Here is a 19,744-nt window from a genome sequence, read left to right as displayed (position 1 = left end):
TTAAAGTTGTAGTGTTGTTAATTTGGTCAAGTATTACTAGTTAATCTTGATCTCATATTTGAAACTACTTTGTAAGTTCAAGAACATGTAAGTGAGACTTTTTAATTATAACTTTGTACACTTATGTTAGATCTAGACTTTTGGGTCTAGGATCTTCAAGATCTAACTAAGACTATGTTTTACAACTTAAGATCTTGTTTATATAAGTTTACTTTCAAGTTTATAGCTTATTATTACTTTTATAACTCATGTATGTGTTGGATCTAAGATCTTGATGCAACTTTGGTTCATCAAACTTTATACAACTCTTAAGTGAGTTGTGCTACATGTCTTAGACTTACACTAGTGTCATGATGGTCAAACTTGGTTAATATTAGTTTTAGAGTTCATGTATGTGTTGGATCTAAGACCTTGATGTAACTTTGGTTCATCAAACTTCATACAACTCTTAATTGAGTTGTGCTACATATCTTAGACTTGCACTTGTGTTATGATTTTCAAAACTTGGTAAAGATGATGCAAACACATCAACGAGTTGTACACTTGAAGTTATAAGCATCAACGATGAGAACCGTGATGAGCATCGAGCACCAAGAACCCACCGGAACACTTAACCTACTGTTTTTGGGTCTGATCAGAATACCTGGGCTACTGGAAAGTTGATTTTCAGTTATTTCGGTTTGAGTATATAATTTTCTGTTTAGACCTCGTCTTAATCCGAGTTACGGTTTAGGATCTATGGCGTCCCGAAAGTCACTACACCTTATTAACGTTGTGCTGAAATTTCTGACCTACTCTCACTTAAACCGTCGCCACGGTCAAACGAAGACGATTTTGATTCTGGAAATTGGTCAGTACCTAGAGGACTTATATACGGAGCCATGGCCACTGGTCTCACCTCATTTCAGTTTGTATAGAGGCCGTGGCAACTAGACGAAATCAGCCTTTGTTTTAAACCCGATTCTTGAATGAAAACTTACTTTACCCTTTTGACTTAATGATGAATGATGATGATACTTAAGACCTACTTTACATACATTTAAACCTTTGGGAACGAATTACTGACTTAGTACCTTTTGACTTAGGTTGAGGACTTTCGGACCAACCACTTTGCTTACTTTACCGCGTGCCGACTTTTACTACTTTATCACTATGAGTTATAGCATCCCTTTTTACTTTAACTATTTGGGAACTGAGAATACATGCGCATTTTACATTTTACATACTAGGCACGAGTACTTAAACTTTATATATGTGTGGGTTATACAACGGCATAAACTTTCCCCTTAGCTCGGTAACGTTTAGTCATTGGTCTTTGAACCGATGAACGCGAATCTTAGATATGGATCCATAGGGTTTGACATCCCCACTCGGGCTAGTAGCGCTAGCATTTAATGGGTGTTTAATACTTCGTAAACATACGCACTTGCCAAGTGTACTTTTAGGGGGTGATAAACGTTAAGTTAGTTACCAAGTGCCCACGGTTATACATATACTTTTCGTACTGTTTTGAAACGCTGTTGAAGCACTGAAATCTCGTGGCCTACCTTAAATTACTGCTATACTTAAACTATAGCTCACCAACCTTTGTGTTGATGTTTTTAAGCATGTTTTTCTCAGGTGCTTAAGGTTGCTTGCTTCCGCTGTTGTACTAGTCATGCCTTGTAGACTCCGCTGCGCTTTTATAGAGATGTCACCGCATGAAACATTTTATCTTGCATTCAAACTATATTACTTTTGAACAATGATTTGTATCGACCTAAGGGTCACGTACTAATATTACTTGCTTCCGTTCATAGAAGCATACTTTTGGTTGTAAAACATTTGACGTTCGTTATGACGTCACTTTTTATCATGAATGCAAACTTGTTTTGAAAACGCATATAGTGTTTGACCTTGTAATGATCCTATCGTTGATGGTCCGTACATGTTGATTTAGTACGGGGCGTCACATTTGGTATCACAGCATTGGTTGTAGGGAATTAGGTTGCATTAGTGAGTCAAGACCCGACCGAGTAGGATTCACTAATAGGACTAATCTACAACTTGCTAGTTTACTTGTTTCTGAGGGACTTACTGCATGATGCCGTTTACTTTTACTGCTATATGCCGTGTACTATTACTTGGTTTTCACTACTGCATGATATTATTTGCTTTCGATTGCATGCTACTTCTGTAGGATTCATTGTTATTGCCATGCTATTTACTGCTATACATGATTTAGACTGTCGTAGTTAATTTGCATAATACGTGCTTGCTTTATGACTTACTGACATGGAAAAAGTTATTTTTCCTTGTTCAGATGTCCGATGCCCCACCCACTATCATTCACTTGGAGAGCCACTCGGACTCATCGGCCACCTCACCTACCGTTGTTGCTGACTCGATCCTGTCATCTACACCTTCCAGTGACTCTGGCGCTTCATCCTCTGGAGCTAGTAGCCATGCACCAGGCCCAGTGATTACCTCAGACGGAGTTGAGGACCTATAGGAGATTCCAGCTCCACTTGTCCCAAGACCTTCGGAGCCACAACACCATTCCTGTGGTCATGTGATTCCCGCGGAACTTGGGGAAGGTCCAGTCCGTAATGAGCATAACCATTGGTGCCGACGCCTTCCTGATGGACGTCTCGAGCCGATCGGGTCCGCCAGATACCGAAAGATGATGGCCACCCGAGGAGAGCCACCAGTGCAGCCACCCCCAGCCGATCTAGATGACCCATCATCCGCCAATTCTTCATCCGATGACTCATCCTCTGATGACTCTAGTGATGAGGATTCAGATGAGGACCCTGATGATGCACCTGTACATCCACCCTCCACCCCGCCGAAGAAGCGGTACCATTTCGATGGTACCGTCATGCCAGGGATTAATGGAGGTCGAACATTCGTTGACGCTCATGGTCTGCGTCATAAGGTTACCGCCCGAAAGCGGCTTGTACCGTACCCTGCTGATCCTTTTGTACGTAAGCCTTACCGCTTTGCAGCCTCCACTTCTGGAGCCGGACCATCTGCACCACCAGCACCACCCGTACCGACTGCACCGCCCGCCCCACCATCTCCCTCTGTCGAGGAACTGACAAGGGAAGTGGAGATCCTCCATGCTCGGGTAGCTGAACTCGAGGACCAGATGTCCCACGTAATGGACATCCTACACCCACCATCACCTTAGGACTTTTGTAGTAGATTTCATTATGTAATCTTATTTGTAGTTTTATGTTTTACTTATGTATTGTACGAACCTATGCGGATGTATGCAACTTATTATTAATGAATGGAACTTTGTGTTGTTCAATTTTTGCACAGTGTTCTATTTACATTACTGTGTGATGACTTTGTGGTATCTGAATCTATTTGCGTTACTTAATTAGCATGTGTTGTGTTGATTCCATGCTGTTTACCATGTACTGTATTATTACTATTTGAACACTAGATTTTGACTTGAGTCAAAATTTTTGTTTAGAACATCAATGGCCAACGGAAGATCAACACCCACCACAGTCCAAATCGAGGAAATGATCAACGAACGAGTCGCTGCAGCTTTAGCAGAAATGAACCCCCAAGCTCCACCGCCACCTGTTATCCAGCCCATTCGTAATGGGTGCACGTACAAAGAGTTTCAAAGCTACAAGCCCCACAACTTTAGTGGAACTGAGGGGCCAGTTGGTCTCACTAGGTGGTTTGAGAAATTAGAATCTGTGTTTCGAGTTAGTAACTGCTCAGAGGCGAATAAAACCAAGTATGCTTCATGTGCGCTGTCAGACGGTGCACTAACTTGGTGGAACACATTGGCTCAAGCAAAGGGTATTGATAAGGCGTTTGCTACCCCATGGGAGGAATTCAAAGGGGCCCTGATTGAGGAATATTGCCCTAGGACAGAGATCCAGAAGATGGAGATTGAGTTTATGCAGTTGAAGGTTGTGGGAAACGATCTCGATGGTTACAACCGTAGGTATCTAGAATTAGCCCTGATGTGTCCTACCATGGTTACCTCGGAGTTTAAGTGCATGGAAAGGTACTTGTGGGGACTTCCTAAGTCCATTAAGGGAAATGTCACCTCATCTAAGCCACCAAACGTCCCGGAAGCAATGCGCATGGCGCACACTTTAATGAACCAAATCATCATCGATGAACCGGAAAAGGCTAAATCCGAAGTGGGTAGTAGTGATAAGCGTAAGTGGGATAACAACAAGGGGATAGCCTATGATCAAACCCCTGCTAAGAGGCACAACAACGGTGGGAATCCCAATCCGAACACCAACTCGAACCCCAACTACAAGGGTACCCTACCGCAATGCAAGAGGTGCTACAAGCACCATACCGGGTATTGTAACGTTGTTTGTGAAAAGTGCAAAAAGACCGGGCATATTGGCAGAGACTGCAAGATCACCACCATGACTGGGAAGCCGAACCCCAATGGACCAAGAAAGTGTTATGAATGCGGACAAACGGGCCACCTCAGAAATGAGTGTCCCAACAAACGAAAGGATGGCGGACCACCGCGTGGCAGAGCATTCAATGTAAATGCAAGGGATGCTCGTGAGAACCCCGACTTGGTGACAGGTATATTTACTATCAACAATCTATTAGCTTCTGTCTTATTTAATACTGGTGCCGATAGGAGTTATGTATGTAGACACTTTTGCGATAAGATAAATTGGTTGTTAGTTCCATTAAAGGAGAGTATGCTTGTAGAAGTAGCCAATGGAAAACTTGAGAAAGTTGACCAAATTAGCCGAGGAGCTATTATCAACATAGCTGGTGTGGATTTCAAGATTGACTTGATACCCATTAAGTTGGGAAGCTTTGATGTTATTGTCGGTATGGACTGGTTGACCAAGATAAGGGTCGATATTATCTGTGGAGATAAAGCTCTTCGTATACCACACGGAGATGGTGAGCCACTGATTATTTACGGAGAGAGATGTAGCTCGAAACTAAATATCATTAGTTGCATGAAAGCGCAAAAGATCATGAAGAAAGGACATCTTGCCGTTTTAGCACATGTGAAAACATTAGAAACCGAAGTGAAGAGCGTGGGCGATGTACGAATTGTGAACGAATTTTTTGATGTCTTTCCGGAAGAATTGCCTGGATTACCGCCACCGAGAGCAGTAGAATTTCAGATCAATTTAGTGCCAGGAGCTGCACCTGTAGCTCGCGCACCTTATCGACTCGCACCTTCCGAGATGCAAGAGTTGCAGAGCTAATTACAAGAACTGCTAGACCGTGGATTTATTCAACCAAGTTTCTCTCCTTGGGGCGCACCCGTTTTATTTGTGAAGAAGAAGGACGGATCATTCCACATGTGTATCGACTACCGTGAACTCAACAAATTGAAGATCATGAATTGGTATCCTCTTCCCCGAATTGACGATCTTTTCGACCAGTTGCAAGGATCAAGCGTTTACTCTAAGATCGATTTGCGATCCGGTTTTCACCAGTTGAGGGTGAAGGAAAGTGATGTGATGAAGACTGCGTTTAGAACTCGTTATGGTCATTATGAGTTTCTCGTGATGCCATTCGGATTAACCAACACACCTGCCGTATTCATGGATCTCATGAATCGTGTCTGCAAGCCATACCTGGATAAGTTCGTTATCGTCTTCATAGATGATATCCTCATCTACTCTAAGAGCGAAGAAGAACATGAACAACATCTTCGATTAGTACTTGAACTCTTGAGATAAGAGCAACTTTATGCCAAATTCTCCAAGTGTGAATTTTGGTTGAAGGAGGTCCAATTTCTGGGTCATGTTGTGAGCGACCAGTGTATCAAAGTTGATCCTGCCAAGATTGAAGCTATCAGCAAGTGGGAGACCCCCACTACTCCAACTCACATCCGCCAATTTTTAGGCCTCGCCGGTTACTACCGAAGGTTTATTAAAGGTTTCTCTCTGATTGCGCGTCCTTTGACCGCACTGACTCACAAAGGGAAGAAGTTCATTTGGGAACTCGAACAGGAATCAGCATTTCAAACCTTCAAAAAGAAGTTAACCACCGCACCTATCTTATCACTACCTGAAGGCAGTGACGATTTCGTCATTTATTGCGATGCTTCGAAAAGTGGTTTTGGTTGTGTACTGATGCAACGAACAAAGGTTATCACTTACGCCTCCCGACAATTGAAGATTCACGAGCGAAACTACACTACTCATGATCTCGAGCTTGGAGCCGTTGTCTTTGCATTAAAACTGTGGAGACACTATCTTTATGGAACAAAGATCACTATTTTCACCGATCATAAAAGCCTCCAACACATCTTTGATCAGAAGCAACTGAATATGAGACAGCGTCGATGGATCGAGACGCTAAACGACTATGATTGTGAACTTCGTTATCACCCTGGCAAGGCCAATGTTGTAGCTGACGCTTTGAGCCGCAAGGAGAGGATGGCACCTCTTCGTGTTCGGGCACTGAACATCACCATTCATTCGAACCTCAATAGTCAGATCCGAGCAGCCCAAGATGAGGCTCTCAAGGAGGAGAATATATCTCATGAACACTTGAACATTCTCGTTTCTCGATTCGAAGTTAAGGAGACTGGACTCCAATGCTATGTCGGAAGAATTTGGGTACCTCTTTATGGAGATTTACGGAACCTTATTTTAGATGAAGCCCATAAGTCGAGATATTCGATTCACCCAGGAGTGGGCAAAATGTACCACGATCTTAAGGAACAGTATTGGTGGCCGAATCTTAAGAAGGATGTTGCAACTTATGTTGGTAAGTGTTTGACTTGCTCGAAAGTTAAGGCCGAACATCAGAGGCCTTCTGGATTACTTCAATAATCGGAAATCCCGCAATGGAAGTGGGAGAGGATAACGATGGACTTCATTACTAAGTTACCAAAGACGGTGGGCGGATACGATACCATATGGGTTATCGTTGACCGTCTCACTAAATTTGCACACTTCTTAGCCATGAAGGAGACGGATACGATGGAGAGACTTGCTCAACTATACATCAAGGAGGTTGTATCTCATCATGGTGTACCTTTATCGATCATCTCAGATCGCGATCTCTGTTTTGCTTCCAGATTTTGGCGTTCTTTACAAGAAGCCTTGGGAACTCGTCTCGACATGAGTACTGCGTATCACCCACAGATCGACGGATAAAGTGAACGCACAATTCAGACTTTAGAAGACATGTTGCGTGCATGTGTCATTGATTTCAGAAAGGCCTGGGAAAGGCATTTGACGTTAGCCGAATTCTCGTACAACAACAGTTATCATTCGAGTATTAATGCTGCGCAAGTGCCGTTCTCCTATTTGTTGGGCCGAAGTAGGCGAAAAGCAAATCATTGGACCCGAGGTAGTCCATGAAACAACGGAGAAGATTGCTCAGATTCAAGCGAGACTTAAGACGGCCCGTGATCGTCAAAAGAGTTATGCCAACCTCAAACGTAAGGACTTTGAATTCAATGTGGGTGACCATGTAATGTTGAAGGTTGCACCTTGGAAAGGTGTAATCCGTTTTGGAAAACGTGGAAAGTTAAACCCACGATACATTGGTCCTTTTAATATCTTGGAGCGTCTTGGACCCGTTGCATACCGTTTGGATCTTCCAACTCAATTGAGCTCAGTGCATCCTACCTTCCACGTATCGAATTTGAAGAAGTGTCTTGCTGCACCAGAACTTGTCATACCACTAGAAGAACTTACAATTGATGACAAACTCCACTTCGTGGAAGAGCCTGTTGAAATTATAGACCGTGAGGTCAAAAATTTGAAACACAACAAGATTCCGATCGTCCGAGTACGATAAAATGCCAAACAAGGACCTGAGTTTACCTGGGAGCGAGAGGATTAAATGATGCAGAAGTATCCTCACCTTTTCCCGACTCCTCTATCTACCTCAGCTTAAAATTTTGGGACAAAATTTTCTTTAACAGGTGAGTAATGTAACGACCCTGGATTTTCCAACGTTTATTATTAATATTTATTATTAATACTTGTGCTTTAATAAATGTATTTTATTACATTTACTTGTTACCATATTTAACTTTCCATGGCCTGACTAGTCTTTGTGACATGCGTACTTTTCACGAATAATATTTTTGAATATTATTTACATTCATGATTATTTATTATTAATCATTTTTAATTAACTAGTGTTAGTGGTTAATTACTTGGGCCTTTTATTAAATTATTGATTACTTGGGCTTGAACTTTTATTACATGGACTAGTAAGCCCACCCTACACCCATAATGGACTTGTAAGCCCATCTTTTATGCTCGTATTACACTAAGAATAATCATGTTTTAATTAGCTTAATTTAGAGACAAATTACTTCAAGCATGCTACACCTTTCTCCCATGCAACTTAACCTTATTACCCATTCAAGCTTTCACTACCTTTCCAACACTAGAAAGTGAGTTTTGACTTCCCATTTCTATCACCTAAACTGTCGGTATTGGGGAGGGCAAAGGAGTTCTTTTTTTTCAAACTTTGTTACTTATTACTTGCATTTCATTTTCCTTTACACACACTTACATACAACACTTCAATTTTCTCTCTAGCTTGTAAGTAACAAAAATTTTATTTTTCTTTCTTTCCTTGTTCAAAAACTGTGGCTATACATCATCATCATTTTACTTCTTGCTTGTTTTGTTACTTGATTATTGTTGGTTGTTATTCAAGATCAAACTTCCTAGTTTGCATCTTCATGGATCTTGGTTACTTACATCTTTTGTTTGATGAAGAACCACGAACAAGAACCTAAAACTTGTTAGTTTGTGGTTCTATACTTAAGTGTTTTCAAGATCTAGAGTTCATAAACTTGATGATCTTCTTTATGTTCATGTTTTGTAGACTTGAATTCTTAAGATCTAAACTTTGGTTTGAATCTTCTCAAGTATGAAGCAAATATGAACATAATACTTGTAGCTTTAATTTATTTCTTCAATTCAATTATTTAAAGTTGTAGTGTTGTTAATTTGGTCAAGTATTACTAGTTAATCTTGATCTCATATTTCTTGAAACTACTTTGTAAGTTCAAAAACATGTAAGTGAGACTTTTTAATTATAACTTTGTACACTTATGTTAGATCTAGACTTTTGGGTCTAGGATCTTCAAGATCTAACTAAGACTATGTTTTACAACTTAAGATCTTGTTTATATAAGTTTACTTTCAAGTTTATAGCTTATTATTACTTTTATAACTCATGTATGTGTTGGATCTAAGATCTTGATGCAACTTTGGTTCATCAAACTTCATACAACTCTTAAGTGAGTTGTGCTACATGTCTTAGACTTACACTAGTGTCATGATGGTCAAACTTGGTTAATATTACTTTTAGAGTTCATGTATGTGTTGGATCTAAGACCTTGATGTAACTTTGGTTCATCAAACTTCATACAACTCTTAATTGAGTTGTGCTACATATCTTAGACTTGCACTTGTGTTATGATTTTCAAAACTTGGTAAAGATGATGCAAACACATCAACGAGTTGTACACTTGAAGTTATAAGCATCAACGATGAGAACCGTGATGAGCATCGAGCACCAAGAACCCACCGGAACACTTAACCTACTGTTTTTCGGGTCTGATCAGAATACCTGGTGTGATGACCCCGTCAAAACACTTAACGGATCCGTTAGTTGGTCCCACAGCTTGATCGGACTTAAATGAATTAAATAAACAAAGTTGCATTCTTTTATTTCAAAAGTTTCCCAAAAAGGAAACAAACCCAAATATGTAGTTTTAAACAACCAACCATAGTAATAAACCAAAAGTTGACACAAATCCTTGCCAACAAACCCACAAGTTTAAATTATCCAAAAATAGAATGCAAGCTTAAGTTTCATAAAATGTTTCATAAAATCTGCCCAAATGCATCAGACTCTTCTAAACACAGCGGAAGCATCACAAAACTTAAGTACCTGTGAAAACATGCAAGTAAACTGTCAACACAAAGGTTGAGTGAATTATAGGTTTAAATAAATAAGTAAACTTTAGACCACAAGATTTAAAAATGTTAGAAAACATTAAACATTATTCCATTATCAATGAGCCACCTGGTAACCACTTAACCCTTTATTTACCCTTGCCAAACACAATAAAAATATACACTTGGACAGTGTATCTACAACAAATTACGAAGTACTAAACATTCCGATTATAAATTGCTAGCGCGACTAGCTCGAAATGGGGTTGTCAAACCCGATAGATCTATCCATAGGATTCGCGTTCACCAGCAGAAACCAATGATTACAGTTACCAGACTAGGGAATATTTTTGTCCAACTCACAATGAATAATTAAATTTAACTGTTACTTGTGTCTAAACGTAAATAAAATGCATGAAATCACATCCCAAAAATATACTTTGAAAAGTATGTAAAAACGGGACTATAACTCACCTTAAAAGCAACTGAAGAAACCACACAAACAAGCGAACAGCAAATAGAGTAAAGTGATCAGGAACGATCACAACGCCGACCTATAAATAAAGCAGGTCGATATAAATAACTAACTTAGGTCAAGTCTTAGTATGATAGCTATTGTACATGTTGCAAGTAGGCATAGAACAATACTTGGCAAGCATCAGTTTGACTGGAACAACGTACGGACACATACTTTCTATTTATAGAAAGTTTCTATTTTTAGCAGGTTTCCATTTTTGGAAAGTTTCTATTTTTGGAAAGTTTCTATTTTTGGAAAGTTTTTAAGTTAGGAAAGTTTCCTTATTTAGAAAGTCAACAAAAATCAACTGAAAGTCAAAGTCAACCGAAAGTCAACTCAAAAGTCAAACTTGGTCAAACATAGTCAACGTTAATTTGAAAAGTGTAAGTTATAATAATAATGTAAGTTATAACGTTTATTAAAGTTAGATATGTCTAATTATGTCATAACATAAGTTTAATTAAATAAAATGAATTATTAAAGTTAATATAAGTTGAAATGATATAATTAATATAACATAAGTATTTAATTAATTAATTAAATATTAGTCATAATATAAATATTATTAATTAATAATAAATTTTAAATCATATCATAAGTATTATTAATTAATAATGAATTATTAATCATATCATAAGTTTCTAAATATAATTATTAAATCATAAGTATTTAATAATTAAATCATAATTAAATAATAATTAAGTCTTATAATAATTAAATAATTATTTAATCTTCATTATAAGTCTTATAATAATATTCTTATAAAATAAATTTAATACTTATCATAAGTATTTTCCATTAATAATAAAAGTGTCATTAATCATAAGTTAAATAAAAATGTTAATTAAATCATAAATAATAATTAAATAATATAATAAATATTTATATCATTAGTCTTAAATAATAATAATTACCTCTTTTATCATAAGTAATTAATTAATAATGAAAGCCATAAATTTTATCATAAGTTTAATCATTAACCATAAGTTTTTAATTCAAAAGTTCATCGGGTCGTATTTTGAGCCCCGGGTGTCGACTTCTGGCGAGCCTTATATGCATCTCCGCCTATCCAAACCACCCGACACAATGGTGTACTCAAGAACACTCCAAGAACAGTCCCTAGGTCGTGGTAATCAGCAATGACACCACTTGGGACTTCAATTTACTCAAAACAGTTATTTAGGCACAACGGGTGAACCGTGGCTCGGATTTAGGTGACCCGAACATGAAAATTCGTCCCACCATCAGTCCTAACCAAATGACACACCCCAAAGACACCAAGTATGGTCACAAAGTCGGACCCAACCTGGTTCTTGTCCATAACACAATTCAATTTTAACAAAACGTAATTTGATCATAACTAGGGCTCCGGGAATCGAAACGACATGAATCCGGAGTATAAAATAAATGTCTTGATGAGAGGAACTCATCTAGATAGTTTATTTTAACTTTTATATCAGTCACAAACCCAGAAATAACGAAATAGCAGCTGTCCAGAAATTTACAAACCGAAAACATGCAATTTTGAGTACATCTATGCATACAAACACCATTACAATAATCCACAAACATCATATTATCAATTAAATATCAAAATAGAGTAAATAAATGAAAAATAGAAAATTCTAGGGTTAGGGTTTATACCCTGATCGAGAAACAACGTAGTCGCGTAGAGAAATACGAGAGGAATCCGATTATACTAGTTATCTCTTGATCCAAGCTTGAAAATTGATGAAGATGGTGGTTTATGGTGGTGATGGCAACGGCACAAGGGGAAGAGGAGAAGGAGGAGAGCAAAATTAATAAGTTTAGGTTTAGATTAATTGTGGAATAATTAAAATGGAATGTCAAAAAAAGAAAACAAGGGATATACTCCCCCCTCCCATGAGGCTTCGGCCGAAAAAATTAGTGGGGTGGGCCCCACTTGGTCCATCTCACTTAAATGTATATTCCTTGTGGCCCGAAAGCCCGAACGAGTCCAGAAACGCGAAAACGCACTTACGCGATTTAAAATCCGGAAAGATAACAAACGCGCGACGAAAAATAAATATAAATACACTATATAATAATATGATCTTAAAATATCATATTTAAAATATTTAGGATTTAAATATCCCAAAAATGCGTCCGTTGGTTTGAAAACCAAAAAGATTCGCCGGATGGAAATCCGCGAGACGTAGAAACGTATAAATTAAAATATGAATACAAATATTCACATAACACATAATAATTAATATATATATATATATATATATATATATATATATATATATATATATATTATTACAAATAATAATATAGGTCATAGAAATGACGTGGCACACTAACAGTTAAAGGTCGTTAAATAATTAACTGAAAAGATAACGAAAAAAGTAGGGTCGTGACAGTACCTTCCCGTTACGAAAATTTCGTCCCGAAATTTAAGCAGGCGCAGGGGTTGACTCGGCATCTGCGAACAAATGCGGGTATTTCTGCTTCATCTGGTCTTCACGCTCCCAAGTGAACTCGGGACCGCGTCTAGCGTTCCATCTGACCCGAACAATAGGAATTCTGCTCTGTTTAAGAGTCTTAACCTCTCGGTCAATGATTTCAACAGGCTCCTCAATAAAATGCAATTGCTTATCAACTTGAAGTTCCTCCAAAGGAATAGTCTGATCAAATTCAGCCAAGCACTTCTTTAAATTCGAAATATGGAAAACATCGTGAACAGCACTGAGTTCTTGTGGCAATTTCAAACGATAAGCCACCGGTCCAACTCTTTCAATAATCTCAAAAGGTCCCACGAAACGAGGACTTAACTTCCCTCTTTTACCAAAACGGATTACGCCCTTCCAAGGCGAAACCTTTAACATAACACGAACACCAACTTGAAATTCAACATCTTTCCTTCCCTTATCGGCATAACTCTTTTGCCGACTTCTAGCAGTTCTCAACCTTTCTTTAATTTGTACAATCTTCTCAGTAGTCTCGTGAATAATCTCTGGACCTGTAAGTTGAGCATCCCCAACCTCATTCCAACAAATAGGAGACCTACATTTCCTACCGTACAAAGCTTCAAACGGTGCGGCTTTAACACTTGCGTGGTAACTGTTGTTATAAGAAAACTCAGCTAGCGGCAAATATTTATCCCACCCATTTCCAAAATCAATGACGCACGCTCGCAACATGTCTTCTAATGTCTGAATGGTCCTTTCACTTTGACCATCCGTTTGAGGGTGATAAGCGGTGCTCATATCCAACCTAGTACCCAAGGCTTCCTGTAAAGATCGCCAAAACCTCGACACAAATCGACTGTCTCGGTCGGAAATAATGGAAACAGGAACACCATGCCTAGAAACAATCTCTTTCAAATACAAACGGGTGAGTTTCTCCATCGAATTCGTTTCCCTAATCGGCAAAAAGTGAGCCGACTTAGTGAGTCGATCTACAATCACCCAAATCACATCATAGCCACCCGATACTCTTGGTAACTTAGTAATAAAATCCATAGTGATACCTTCCCACTTCCACTCGGGAATTTCTGGTTGCACCAAAAGTCCAGACGGTTTTTGATGTTCAGCTTTGACCTTAGTACAGGTCAAACACTTAGTCACATACTTAGCTACATCACCTTTCAAATTATGCCACCAATACAGCTCCTTAAGATCCTGATACATCTTTCCTGAACCAGGATGAATAGAGTATCTAGACTTATGAGCCTCATCCAAAACAAGTTGTCGAAGACCTCCAAATTTCGGAACCCAAAGACGTCCCGCAAAATACCTAGTACCATCAGCTCGTACTTCAAACTTCTTAGCTACCTTTTCTACATTCTCCTTCACGAAATTCTCCTCCTTTAAGGCTTCTTGTTGTGCCTCAAGAATCTACCTAACGAGGTTTGATCTAACTGTCATATTCAAGGCCCTAACCCTGTGAGGTTCAGTCCTTTCTTTACGACTCAATGCATCAGCCACAACATTGGCCTTACCCGGGTGATACAAAAGGTCACAATTATAATCATTCAACATCTCAATCCATCTTCGTTGTCTCATGTTCAACTGTTTCTGATCGAGGATATGTTGAAGACTCTTGTGATCGGTGTACACAGTAATCTTGACACCATAAAGATAGTGTCTCCAAATTTTAAGCGCAAAAACAACAGCCCCCAACTCTAAATCATGAGTTGTATAGTTCTGTTCGTGAATCTTCAACTGTCGTGACGCATACGCAATAACCTTCTTTCGTTGCATCAAAACGCAACCATAGCCTTGTCGCGATGCATCACAATAAACAACAAAATCATCATTACCCTCTGGTAGTGACAAAATCAGAGCGGTAGTCAACTTCTTCTTCAAAATCTGAAAAGCATTCTCTTGTTCATCCTTCCACTCATACTTCTTCCCCTTATGCGTTAAAGCAGTCAGAGGTTTCGCAATACGAGAGAAATCCTGAATGAACCTTCGATAGTAACCTGCTAACCCTAAGAACTGACGAATCTGAGTAGGAGTTTTCGGGGTTTCCCACTTTTCAATCGCCTTAATTTTAGCAGGATCAACTTGTATTCCCTGTTTACTAACAATATGACCAAGGAACTGAACTTCTCTTAACCAAAAAGCACACTTAGATAACTTAGCGTACAACTCTTCTTTCTTTAACAAATCAAGCACTAACCTCAAGTGTTCTTCGTGCTCTTCATCACTCTTAGAATAGATAAGGATGTCGTCGATGAAAATAATAACGAACTTGTCCAGATAGGGTCTACACACACGGTTCATGAGGTCCATGAACACAGCAGGTGCATTTGTCAATCCGAACGGCATAACAAGAAATTCAAAGTGACCGTAACGGGTGCGAAAAGCAGTTTTTGAAACATCAGATTCTTTAACACGCAACTGATGATAGCCAGAACGAAGATCAATTTTTGAATAAACAGACGAACCCTGAAGTTGATCGAACAGATCATCAATTCTCGGAAGAGGATAACGATTTTTAACAGTGAGCTTATTCAGTTCACGGTAATCAATGCATAAACGAAAGGAACCATCTTTCTTCTTAACAAACAGAACGGGAGCTCCCCAAGGGGACGAACTAGGACGAATGAAACCTTTGTCTAACAACTCACGAAGTTGACTCGACAATTCTTGAAGTTCGGAAGGCGCAAGACGATAAGGAGCACGTGCTACAGGAGCAGTGCCGGGAACAAGATCAATCTGAAATTCTACCGCGCGTTGTGGCGGAAGGCCAGGTAAGTCATCGGGAAACACCTCGGGAAAATCCCTAACAATGTGAACGTCATCAACGTTCTTTACTTCCTTACTAGGATCAACAACATGAGCAAGAATAGCATGACAGCCTTTGCGGAGATGTTTTCGAACTTTCATACAGCTAATAAGGTTTAACTGTGTGCATTTCTTATCTCCAAAGACCATCAGTGGCTCTCCAATCACATCAGTAATACGAATAGCCTTATCATAACACACGATCTCAGCACGGTTCGCAGACAACCAATCCATACCAATAACAATATCAAAACTACCAAGTTCAATCGATATCAAATCTATCTCAAAATCCCTACCACCCAGATTAATGTTACATTTACGATGTACAGTCTTAGCAGTAAGTTCCTTACCATTAGCTACTTCAACAACATAAGTATTGTCTAAGGGAGTTAACGGCGTTTTGATTCTCGGACTTAATTTACTCGACACGAAACTTAAATCAGCCCCTGAATCAAATAACACAAAAACTGATAAATCGTTGACTGAGAACGTACCAGTAACAAGCTTAGGATCTTCCTCCGCATCCTTAGCATTAATGTTGAACGCTCGGCCGCGTGCAGTCTCTGCAGTCTTCTTGTTGGGACAAGTATCTTGGAAATGCCCCGGCTTCCCACACTCATAACAAACCCTTGGATTACCTCCATTATTCGATTTCCCATTACCGTTACCGTTACCACCTCTATTACCAACATTATTATTATTACCACCAGTCGCGGGAGTAGCAGCCCCCTTCAAAAGCACTGTACAATCTTTAGCAATGTGCCCTTACTTAGAGCACCTCTTACAAGTAACTGTGCAGTAACCATCATGAGCTTTATAGCAACGAGGACACACACGCTGATTTCTGTTATTAGCACCTGAGGTATCCTGTTTCTTCTACTGATTTTGGTTTTGATTGCGGTTGTTATCTGAAATGTCCCGTTCTTATTGATTAAAAACGTTCCATATTAATTGATTTCGTTGCGAGGTTTTGACCTCTATATGAGACGTTTTTCAAAGACTGCATTCATTTTTAAAACAAACCATAACCTTTATTTCATAGATAAAGGTTTTAAAAAGCTTTACGTAGATTATCAAATAATGATAATCTAAAATATCCTGTTTACACACGACCATTACATAATGGTTTACAATACAAATATGTTACAACAAAATAAGTTTCTTGAATGCAGTTTTTACACAATATCATATAAGCATGGACTCCAAATCTCGTCCTTATTTAAGTATGCGACAGCGGAAGCTCTTAATAATCACCTGAGAATAAACATGCTTAAAACGTCAACAAAAATGTTGGTGAGTTATAGGTTTAACCTATATATATCAAATCATAATAATAGACCACAAGATTTCATATTTCAATACACATCCCATACATAGAGATAAAAATCATTCATATGGTGAACACCTGGTAACCGACAATAACAAGATGCATATATAAGAATATCCCCATCATTCCGGGACACCCTTCGGATATGATATAAATTTCGAAGTACTAAAGCATCCGGTACTTTGGATGGGGTTTGTTAGGCCCAATAGATCTATCTTTAGGATTCGCGTCAATTAGGGTGTCTGTTCCCTAATTCTTAGATTACCAGACTTAATAAAAAGGGGCATATTCGATTTCGATAATTCAACCATAGAATGTAGTTTCACGTACTTGTGTCTATTTTGTAAATCATTTATAAAACCTGCATGTATTCTCATCCCAAAAATATTAGATTTTAAAAGTGGGACTATAACTCACTTTCACAGATTTTTACTTCGTCGGGAAGTAAGACTTGGCCAATGGTTGATTCACGAACCTATAACAATATATACATATATATCAAAGTATGTTCAAAATATATTTACAACACTTTTAATATATTTTGATGCTTTAAGTTTATTAAGTCAGCTGTCCTCGTTAGTAACCTATAACTAGTTGTCCACAGTTAGATGTACAGAAATAAATCGATAAATATTATCTTGAATCAATCCACGACCCAGTGTATACGTATCTCAGTATTGATCACAACTCAAACTATATATATTTTGGAATCAACCTCAACCCTGTATAGCTAACTCCAACATTCACATATAGAGTGTCTATGGTTGTTCCGAAATATATATAGATGTGTCGACATGATAGGTCGAAACATTGTATACGTGTCTATGGTATCTCAAGATTACATAATATACAATACAAGTTGATTAAGTTATGGTTGGAATAGATTTGTTACCAATTTTCACGTAGCTAAAATGAGAAAAATTATCCAATCTTGTTTTACCCATAACTTCTTCATTTTAAATCCGTTTTGAGTGAATCAAATTGCTATGGTTTCATATTGAACTCTATTTTATGAATCTAAACAGAAAAATTATAGGTTTATAGTCGGAAAAATAAGTTACAAGTCGTTTTTGTAAAGGTAGTCATTTCAGTCGAAAGAACGACGTCTAGATGACCATTTTAGAAAACATACTTCCACTTTGAGTTTAACCATAATTTTTGGATATAGTTTCATGTTCATAATAAAAATCATTTTCTCAGAATAACAACTTTTAAATCAAAGTTTATCATAGTTTTTAATTAACTAACCCAAAACAGCCCGCGGTGTTACTACGACGGCGTAAATCCGGTTTTACGGTGTTTTTCGTGTTTCCAGGTTTTAAATCATTAAGTTAGCATATCATATAGATATATAACATGTGTTTAGTTGATTTAAAAAGTCAAGTTAGAAGGATTAACTTTTGTTTGTGAACAAGTTTAGAATTAACTAAACTATGTTCTAGTGATTACAAGTTTAAACCTTCGAATAAGATAGCTTTATATGTATGAATTAAATAATGTTATGAACATCATTACTACCTTAAGTTCCTTGGATAAACCTACTGGAAAAGAGAAAAATGGATCTAGCTTCAATGGATCCTTGGATGGCTCAAAGTTCTTGAAGCAGAATCATGACACGAAAACAAGTTCAAGTAAGATCATCACTTGAAATAAGATTGTTATAGTTATAGAAATTGAACCAAAGTTTGAATATGATTATTACCTTGTATTAGAATGATAACCTACTGTAAGAAACAAAGATTTCTTGAGGTTGGATGATCACCTTACAAGATTGGAAGTGAGCTAGCAAACTTGAAAGTATTCTTGATTTTATGAAACTAGAACTTTTGGAATTTATGAAGAACACTTAGAACTTGAAGATAGAACTTGAGAGAGATCAATTAGATGAAGAAAATTGAAGAATGAAAGTGTTTGTAGGTGTTTTTGGTCGTTGGTGTATGGATTAGATATAAAGGATATGTAATTTTGTTTTCATGTAAATAAGTCATGAATGATTACTCATATTTTTGTAATTTTATGAGATATTTCATGCTAGTTGCCAAATGATGGTTCCCACATGTGTTAGGTGACTCACATGGGCTGCTAAGAGCTGATCATTGGAGTGTATATACCAATAGTACATACATCTAAAAGCTGTGTATTGTACGAGTACAAATACGGGTGCATACGAGTAGAATTGTTGATGAAACTGAACGAGGATGTAATTGTAAGCATTTTTGTTAAGTAGAAGTATTTTGATAAGTGTATTGAAGTCTTTCAAAAGTGTATAAATACATATTAAAACACTACATGTATATACATTTTAACTGAGTCGTTAAGTCATCGTTAGTCGTTACATGTAAGTGTTGTTTTGAAACCTTTAGGTTAACGATCTTGTTAAATGTTGTTAACCCAATGTTTATAATATCAAATGAGATTTTAAATTATTATATTATCATGATATTATCATGTATGAATATCTCTTAATATGATATATATACATTAAATGTCTTTACAACGATAATCGTTACATATATGTCTCGTTTAAAAATCATTAAGTTAGTAGTCTTGTTTTTACATATGTAGTTCATTGTTAATATACTTTATGATATGTTTTCTTATCATAGTATCATGTTAACTATATATATATATCCATATATATGTCATCATATAGTTTTTACAAGTTTTAACGTTCGTGAATCACCGATCAACTTGGGTGGTCAATTGTCTATATGAAACATATTTCAATTAATCAAGTCTTAACAAGTTT

The sequence above is a fragment of the Rutidosis leptorrhynchoides genome, chromosome 1 (assembly GCF_046630445.1).
Source record: "Rutidosis leptorrhynchoides isolate AG116_Rl617_1_P2 chromosome 1, CSIRO_AGI_Rlap_v1, whole genome shotgun sequence".
In the NCBI taxonomy this organism is placed as follows: Eukaryota; Viridiplantae; Streptophyta; class Magnoliopsida; order Asterales; family Asteraceae; genus Rutidosis; species Rutidosis leptorrhynchoides.
This window is presented reverse-complemented; position numbering follows the sequence as displayed.